The 9,771-nt window shown below is 35.1% G+C and overlaps 1 non-coding gene across 1 annotated transcript; it reads right to left on the bottom strand.

Annotated features, from left to right (window-relative positions):
- Positions 1-465: 465 nt before the first annotated feature.
- Positions 466-570, bottom strand: LOC132280267 (small nucleolar RNA R71). Its single transcript, XR_009471532.1, has one exon. It is a non-coding gene; the product is annotated as a small nucleolar RNA R71 (small nucleolar RNA).
- Positions 571-9,771: the final 9,201 nt, after the last annotated feature.

Here is a 9,771-nt window from a genome sequence, read left to right as displayed (position 1 = left end):
ATACCAAGGCCAATTGTTGTTCCCCCAATTGGTGAGCAACAACATCAATATGTTCAAATGGCATACCCCCATCAAGGTCAAATGGCATATCCTCCTCTCAATCCTCCAATGGTCCTTAGGGATCGTTACACTCTAAATCAATATAATGCACCCACTTACATTCAATTACCAGATTTTTGTGCTCATTATTATGAGATTAAGGCTTCCACCATTAACATGTGCCCCCTTTTCTATGGGTTGAGCAATGAAGAGCCTTATAAACATTTAGATGAGTTCTTGGAAGTTTGTTCCACAGTGAAAAATAAAGATGTTCCAGAAGAAGTCCTTAAAATGAAGTTTTTCCCTTTCACTCTTTGGGATAAAGCTAAATATTAGTTTAACAACTTAAGACCAAATACAATCACCTCTTGGGCACAATTGCAATAAGAGTTCCTAAAGAAGTATTACCCCGCAAGTCGAACCGATGCCATTAGAACTTCCATTTGTGAATTTAAACAAAAAGAAGGAGAACCCCTTTATGAAGCATAGGAACGTTTGAATGACTTGCTTCGGAAGTGTCCACATTATGACATTCCTAAGTGGCAATTAGTTCAACGTTTCTTTTCAAGTTTATCCGATGCTAAAAAGGGCATTGTTGATGCTTCTTGTGACGGAAGCTACATAGAAAGAAATGAAGATAAAATTTGGCATCTTTTCGAAAAATGAGTGAAAACTCAATGCATAGATCTTCATCTTCTAGGGGTGGTCACCTAGGAAATGTGGGAGGAAAGAAAGCTCTAAATCAAATAGACTCTTCCATGGAAATTGTCGCCGAAGTAAAAAATCTTACTCAAATGTTTGATACATTCCTTTTGAATCAAGGACCGGCAATTCAATCTTATCCTTATCATTCCAGTGAAATGTGCATTACTTGTTCTAGTTACACTCACCATACTTCAAATTGCCCTCTTGGACAAATCATACCAAGTGAGCCTCAAAAACAAGTAAATGCAGCTTTCATTCATCGAGGGAACAACCCTTATTCCAATACTTACAATCCGGGGTGAAAAAATCATCCAAACTTTGCATAGAGAAATCAAAGAGACAATGCAAACCCTCCCCAAACTCAAGGTTACCAAGCAAAGGATGCTCCCCCACATCTCTAAAATCAAAATTAGAATTCTCAAGGTTACCATCCTTCATTCTATCCTCACAATGTGAATCAATACTCTCAACCTCAAGCATCAAATTCTCAATCCTACTCTAATCTAAATCAAGTGCCTCCTAAGAGTTCCGCTTTTGAGGACAAGGTCTTGCAAGCCTTACGTGATCTTTGAAAAGATAATCAATTGTTTCATTCTCACTCTTAATCAATTGTAAAGCTTGAAGCTCAAATCGGGCAATTAGCCAATTCTTTAAATGTGAGAGAGAAAGGTAAGCTGCCTAATCAAACTGAGACTTATCCTAAGGGGTAATTTATGGCGCAAGCAAGTCCTTCATCGGAATTTTCAGGAAATGGGCAAGTTCAAGCAATTACTACCTTGAGGAGTGGTAGGAAAGGGGATAATAAGGTAGAAGTACTTAAGGAGGATAGTGAATTGACACAACCTAGTGGTTGTATCTATCCCATTCAAAATCCTATTCTTACTCCCTAGGATGCTAGTGGTTCCAAAAAGGACATTCCATCGTCTTTATCATCATCTACCCAATTAAAGAAGCCTTATGAGCCAAAAGCTCCATTTCCTCAAACTTTGAGATAGACCTCATCATTTGGGAGACAAGAAAGAAAAATTCATGATATGATGGAAGTGTTTAAACAAGTGAAAATCAATCTTCCTCTTCTAGATGCAATTAGGCAAATTCCACCAAATGCAAAGTTCTTGAAGGACTTGTGCACACAAAAGAGGAAGAGCAAGGGAAGGGACCTTAAGAAAATGCTTTTAACGAAACAAGTTAGTTCCATCATTCTGTCTAACACTCCTCCTAAGTTCAAGGATCCGGGTGCTCCGACCATTTCTTGTGTTATTGGAAACCAAGAGATTTGTAGAACTCTCCTTGATTTAGGTGCATGTATCAATCTCATTCCATACTCTATTTACTTGCAATTAGGATTAGGGGACTTGAAGTCAACATCGGTAGTAATCCAACTAGTCGACAGATCAATTAAGAAACCGAGGGGAATTGTTGAGGACATCTTGATTAAGGTTGATAAATTTTATTTCCCGGTTGATTTTGTGGTACTTGATAATGAGCCAGTCCCTAATCTTACCAATCACATTCCAGTCATCCTAGGAAGACCATTTCTTGCCAACGCCAATGCCACCATTAATTGCAGATCCGGCATTATGGACATCTCTTTTGGCAACATGATAGTTAAGCTTAATGTATTCAATTCGAGTCAACATCCCAAAGATGAAGGCGAGTATTTCCTAGTGGATGTTTTGGATGAAATCATAGAGGAAACTCTCCCCTTTATTCTATCTAAGGACCCTCTTGAGGCGTGCCTTTGTGAAATGTTTGAAATTTGTGGTTTTGACACAGAATGATCCATAAGTGAGGTGAATGCTTTGATGGACTCTGTGGCCACTTTGGATTTCCCACCTTGGAAAAGCAAAAAAGAACATCTTCCTTTACTCTTTAGTATTCCACCAGTTCCTTCTTTCATCTCTCCTCCTACTTTTGAGCTTAAGCTTATTCCATCCAATCTCAAATACGCCTTCTTAGGCCCAAAAGAGACTCTTCCGGTCATCATTGCTTCAAATCTTGAAAATGACCAAGAGAATGGCCTTTTGGAAGTGCTTAAAACTAACAAAGAAGCCATTGGATCGACTGTGGCTGACCTAAAAGGCATTGACCCTTCTATTTGTATGCATCACATACTGTGATACCCTCGGGATGTGGGTTGGCCAGGCTTACGCCCGAATACCCGAGGATATCAAAATACAAATGGCAATAATCGAATACATAATACAAATATGATAAATAAGAAATAAATAAAATGGCTGAAAGAAAACTAAAATGATAATCCAATTATGAAATCCTCAGAATAAATTTTATAAATAAGAAATATTCTGGTACATCCAAACCTCCAATACAAAACAACTAGGGAATCCATCTAGTGGACCCCTATTCAAAACCCAACTAAAGATAAACTGAACTAAAAAGGAAATTCAAAACTAAATATAAATAGCAGTCCTACGTAATCGGAAGAATGAGTGACCGTCTTTGCTCAGCACGAACAAGCTCTAAAACTGGAACCGTCCGATACCTGAAAAAATGATGGTGGGTCAGGCCCACAAACAAGTTTTATTCTAACTACTATCTAAACAAAGACCTAATACGCAGATACATCCTAGATAAATCAACAATAACTATATAGTCCATAACTATATATATATATATATATATATATCCACACCAAGGGACTCTCACTGAACTACAAAGGGGGTCTCAACCTGAATAGAAGGCAATATGCAAAACGCACCATAGGTGGGCATGAGTATCTAGACCTAACAGAGTACACCTCAACCATCATAGCCAGCTATGCATCCCAATGCATATGCGCTCCCTAACCATCGATTCTGAGACTCAAGCTCAAATCGTGGTACGATAGTCATTTATTTAAAGTCCATCCAAAACCAGAATATGTCATTCAATTGTTCATTGATCTGACATAAGTAACAACTAATCCAGTTTATCACTCAACTTATTCAGCTAATCTGACTTAAACACAAATAACAAATAATCCAGTTAGTCACTCAACTTACTCAATTGATCTGACTTAAATACAAATAGCAAATAATCCAGTTAGTCATTCAACTTTGTTCAGCTGATCTGACTTAAATATAAATAGGATTTAATTTTGTAATCCATTCCCTTATTCTAGAGTAGGTAGGACTTAGTATTTTGAATTAATCTATCCCTAGTATGTCACCGTCCCATACCGGTGCATACAATCTACAAACTCCCTAAATTGATAAACATATATAAATATTTCATCAATTAAAATCCAAAGCTTATGCATTCTAAAAATTTGATATATAAATAATCATATTATACATCCAATTCAAGACTTAGAAATTATGTCACAGCTATTTAAATCGCTAATATAATATTAAGCAATTTAATCCTCCATGTCTACTAACAGCATACAAACTTATTTAAACCTCCATACTGTTCAAATCAATAGCACACAGATTAAGATTATGCATCATGGGATCCTAACATGTTATGAAAAATAATTTAGAATCCCATTTACCAACCCAAAACAATCTTGAAATTTTAAAAACTCCGAACTGTGCTTTAAAAAAAAATTCCCGTAAGTTACTATGTAAGAGAGCTTGCTCTCATAAATAAGAGAGCAAGCTCCCACACAAGGGAGCTGGCTCCCCTACCTTGGGAGCCGGCTCTGTGACCTAGTGTAATACCCCTAATTTTAAAAGGATATTTCTAGTATTTACATTTTTGGATTTAATTGATTTAATTTTTTTTTTTATTTGATTAATTGGTTACTTGTTTATTGTGTTGATTAAATGGTATGTATTTTGTTTAATTATTTATTTGTTAATTTTTGCTTAATTATTAATTATTTATTTGTTTTAATTATTTGATTAATTGTTAATTGTTAATTATTTGTTAATGGTTGTTTTTTTATTTATTTATTTCTGGTACTTATAAACTTACGTAAGTTCTTATAGCCGGTACTGTTTTAAACCTAGGTTGATCTATGGGCCGAGTTGTATATGGATTAGGGTTTAATGTTAGGTCTATAAATATATAATATTACTGTGGTTTAGGGTTTTAAAAAAAGTTAAACGTTTTCTGTAAAACGATTACAGTGACTTGAGATATAGAGAGAAACAGAGAGGGATAGGAAGGAAGGCTAGGGTTTTGGTCTAGACTAAGGTTAGACCAAGAAGGAGGAAGGATAGGTTGTTCGTAGGTGATACCAAGAGCAACAGAGGTGGAACATCAGTTACGATTTTCGTCGAAAAATTTCAGAGACTATAGTTAGAGATTTTAAACCAAAGTCTCGAAGGCAAGTTTTTGTTCTTCTCTTTCCCTTTAATCTGTGTTCTGTGCATGCCTGGCTAAACTCCAGGAGCTTAATTAATGCTAAAATATAATAATCATGCATGTTTAATTGGATTAAAACAGAGAGTTTCAGATTTTATATGCTTCTTCATGATTTCTTTATTTCTTAGATCTTTATGCATGAATTGTGGTTTAATTTGAATCTTTGTCTGCTAAATCATTTAAAATAATTTACTATGGATGTATGGGACATAGGTTGAAGTTTGGAGACCTTAACAATGGAGTTTTAGGGTTTACAGAGGCTGAACAGACGAAGAAGACGACCTTCGCACTAACTTAGGGGGCTGAGTTGGTAACCTAGGCTGCTTAGTTGTAACTTAGGCGGCTGAGTTGGTAACTTAGGCTGCTTAGTTGTAACTTAGGCGGCTGAGTTGGGATTTTTGGGTTTTAAACGCCCAGTTTGGGTTTTTGTGCACTGTTTGGACTATACAGAGTGTTAGCTCCTCTTTTCAATTGTTTTAAATGTTTTATAGGACTGTTGTGGACCTGTAATAACATAGAGAAACAATAGTTCATAAATGGAATAGGGTTTGGACAGTGTGAAGCTCGGGATAAATCTATACGTTGCACAATGTTTTGCTAGTTTTATGTACTGGAACTTAGCAAGGTTTTATATATGATTTAATTATATATATAATCATATTTATAGATTATTATAAGTATGGTGAGTTAACTAAAATCAACTATACTTAGATTGGATTTAATTGATACTTAAATTGTGTTAAATTGTATCAATTCATAGACTATGTTGGAGGATCTGCTAGGTTTATATACTGGAGCTTAGCAAGGTTGTTATATATGGTTGAACTATAAATATAAATCATATTTCCATAGTAGTATAAGTATAGTGAATTAACTAAAACTTCCTATGCTTAGCTTGGATGTAATTGATACTTAAAATCCTATTAACGGTGTCAATTCCTGGACTGTGTTGGTGAATGTGATTGCTTAAATTTATTGTAGCAGTTTACATTACTGGGTTTGGATTTTGGGCTATATAATGAATGCCTAATATTTATGTACATGCATTAAATTAATCTTGTGCATATTCTGGAGTGTGGTTGATGACTATTTAATATTGTTTTCTCAACTGTGTTCACTGGAGGATTGTATGTACCGGTATGGGACGGTGACATACTAGGGATGGTTTAGCTAAAAACGCTTAAACCTAACCTATCGAATTAAAGGAATGGATTGAAAAATATTGAATCCTAATTATGACTAAGTCAGATCAACTGCGACTAAGTTGAATGGCTTCCTGGATTAATGGATGGTAGTTAAGTCATATCAGCTGAATAAGTTGAGTGACTAACTAGTTTGTATATTGTATGTCATCTTAATAAATATTTGAATGACATACCCTGGTTTTGGACGGACTTTATATATATGTTTATGGTACCACGAGATGAGCTTGAGTCTCAGACTCGTTGGTTAAGGTGCGTATATGCAGTGGATGCGTAGCTGGTTAAAGTAGGTTGAGGTGTACCCTGTTAGGTCTAGGTACTCATGCCCACCTTTGGGTGCGTTTTCGCATGTTGCCTTCTATTCAGGTTGAGACCCCTACTGTAGTCCAGTGAATGTCCCTTAGTGTGGATATATATATGTATGGACTAGATAGATGTTGTTAAGCTATCTAGGATGTATCTGCATATCGGATTACTGTTTGGATCGTAGTAGAATAGGACTTGCATGTGGGCCTGACCCACTCTTTATTTTCCAAGTGTTCGTCAGTTCCAGGGTTAGAGCTTGGACGTGCAGAGCAGATACAGACACTCACTCCTCCGTTTACGTAGGACTACTCTCTATGTTTAGCTTTATGTTTCATTTCAGTTATTTCAGTTTCAGTTTGGGATTTTATTAGGGGTCCACAAGGATGGATTCCCGAGTTGTTAAACTTATGGAGTTTTGGATTATCGGATTTTAATAATTATAGTTTGAGGATTTTTAATTTAGAATTCTTTCAGCGTTATTATTTATTTTCTTCATTATTTTGTAATCCGTATTCGTTTTAAAATACTTTAATTGTCTGATATCCCTCGGGTTTGGGCCTGGGCCTGATTAACCCGCGTCTCGGATCCGAGGGGTATCACACCTAGGGAGTCGGCTCCCTAATTCCATGGAACCGGCTCTCTCTCTCACAAAAAGCCATGAGCAAAAATACTTAGAGAGCCGGCTCCAACCCCTTAAGAGCCAGCTTTGTCCCTATTTTCTGTCGTTGTCTTCATCCCCGACAATGTTTTAAACCCTCTGTAAGGTTTCGTTTAGGTCGCCAGAGGTCCGTCCATGTCCCAAAACTATCCCAGAAACTTTTTAAAACACTATATGCAATCTTAACAACAATTAAAATTCAAAATACTAAACAATTGATACAATAATTCAATCTCAATTAACAACATGTAACAATGGTTTAAACTCTGAATCAATGCATACTTAATTAATTTTAATGTCCGTTTAGTTCCTGGAGACTATCTAAGCATGCACAGATCACAGGTCTAAGGAAAAGAGCAAGAAATAGAACTTACTTCTAGGTTTCGAATTGAAACTTGTAACCGTCCTCTGTCTAGACTTTCCGGCAACCTCTGATTGTCGTCAACTCCTTTGTTGCCCTAGGTTCAACCCACGAGCAAGCGTCCAATACCCCTCGAGCAAGCGTCCAATACCCCTCCTCGGTTCAACCCTTGTTCTTAGCCAAACCCTAACTCGTTATCTCTGTTTTCTCTCAAACCTCACTGTTCGTGAATAGGGTTTGTGTTTTTAAACCCTAACCAAACATTATACGAGATATATATAGGCAAAATTATTTTAACCTAATTCTATTCATGTGAGAAGTCGGCTAAGAAAACACAGAAATAAAATATAAAATACATATATGTATATAAGTCGGCAATTTTAATGAATATATCTAAAACCCTAAAACTTGATATTACGTGTATATAGAACAAAAATAATAATAATGAAACTAATTTCATTATTAACAATTACTAATAATTAAACTAACCCAAAATACATGCATACCTATATATACATGTATATCCATCCATAGGTAAAAACTATACCCATTTACACTATCCAAATTGTAATACTCCTAATTTTAAAATGATAGTCTCGGCATTTTAATTATTGTTTTATTGAATTTTTGTGTGCTTATTTATTTAATTGTTTAATAGTTTTAATTATTTATTTGATTTAGTTGTTTAATTATGTATTTAAATTGCATTAATTGATTTCTTATTTTCTTTAATTGAATTGTTTGATTTAATTATCTTTTGTATTTTCTTTGATTGGATTACTTTAGTATTATTAATTTTAATGTGTAACTTAGTTTAATTAAATATTTTATTAGATTAAATTTGTGTAATTAGATTAAATTAGTAACAGTTATAATGTACTAAATTAGTAACAGTATAGTGTTAAACAGTAGGGTTTATTTTCTTTTAGAATGCACGTTGTGGCCGACTAAGACTTACATTAGGGCTCTATCTCTAATTATACATAGATTAGGGTTTTATTTTTTTAAGCCTATAAATATAATATTACGGTGGTTTAGGGTTTTACAAACATAAACATAGTTCTATTCACATAAAACAGAGGGTTGAAAGAACGAAGGCACCGTAAGGGTTGTCAAGGAGAAAAACAGAGAGAACCAAAGGAGTGTTGTTGTGGATTAAACCAGAACCATAGGAGGCTTGAAGGTATTCAGTGGTTGCTGAAAATTTAGAGACGACGCCGAAATTTCATAACTGAAATCACAGGCAAGTTATTTTCTTCCTCTCTCCCGTTGGCTTGTGTTCTGTGCACCTAGATAGTCTCTAGGAGATTAATTGGACATTAATTGAACCATGCATGATTATTATGTGTTAAATTGATTATCTGTAGTCTGTGAAAATTTATCTGAAGTAATTCTTGCATGTATGGTTTCATCATCTGTTTTTAACATAAAAAGTCGTCACTGTTTTAATCTTTGTATTGAGTCTTACTGTTATAAAACAAGGTCTGGACTAATACTAGATGAGATTTAAGACCCTTTAGTTCAATTTAGAGGAAGAACAGTAAGGTTGGAATGGCCGGAGACAGAGCAGATAGGCTGAAACGGAGCGGAACTGGACTGGAGGCTCTCAGAGGAGGAGAGAGCCGGCTCCCACACTCTTAGAGACGGCTCCAAGATGCATGGAGCCAACTCCAAGCACAAAAGAGCCTACTCCCAAGTTTATGGAGCAGGCTCTCTCAATTTTGCTTTTTCTAATTTTTTTTTTTTTACGCACAGTATTGAGACTGTTTGAGGGTTGAACTGTTTTGATTAATTCTAGGACTTCACAGAGGGGTTAAGTAGTTAATTTAGGGTGTTATTAAGAACTCTAATTGATTAAGCTTTACCTCTAATTTAATGGGACGAACAATATAAAATTAAACTATTTGTTTATGTTGTTAATGGGTGGAAGGAATTAAATTGCTTGGTTTAATTTTAGCAATTTATGGGATATAGTATGATTATAAAACTTATTTTAAATACATGATGGGGTCATTTATTTATTAGAATTAATCTATGCATGCTCTGGATGCTAATTATTGAAATATTAAACCTTTTTCTGCAATTACATGGATTAACGCTTGGATTTTTAATTGCTGAAATATTAAACACTCTTCTGCAGTTATTTAGATAATGATTTTGGACTGTAAATTGCTAGACTATTGTTTATG

The sequence above is a fragment of the Cornus florida genome, unplaced genomic scaffold, assembly GCF_030987335.1.
Source record: "Cornus florida cultivar Cherokee Brave unplaced genomic scaffold, ASM3098733v1 CherokeeBrave_3.0.0_Hap2_Chr10, whole genome shotgun sequence".
NCBI lineage: Eukaryota > Viridiplantae > Streptophyta > Magnoliopsida > Cornales > Cornaceae > Cornus > Cornus florida.
This window is presented reverse-complemented; position numbering and strand designations above follow the sequence as displayed.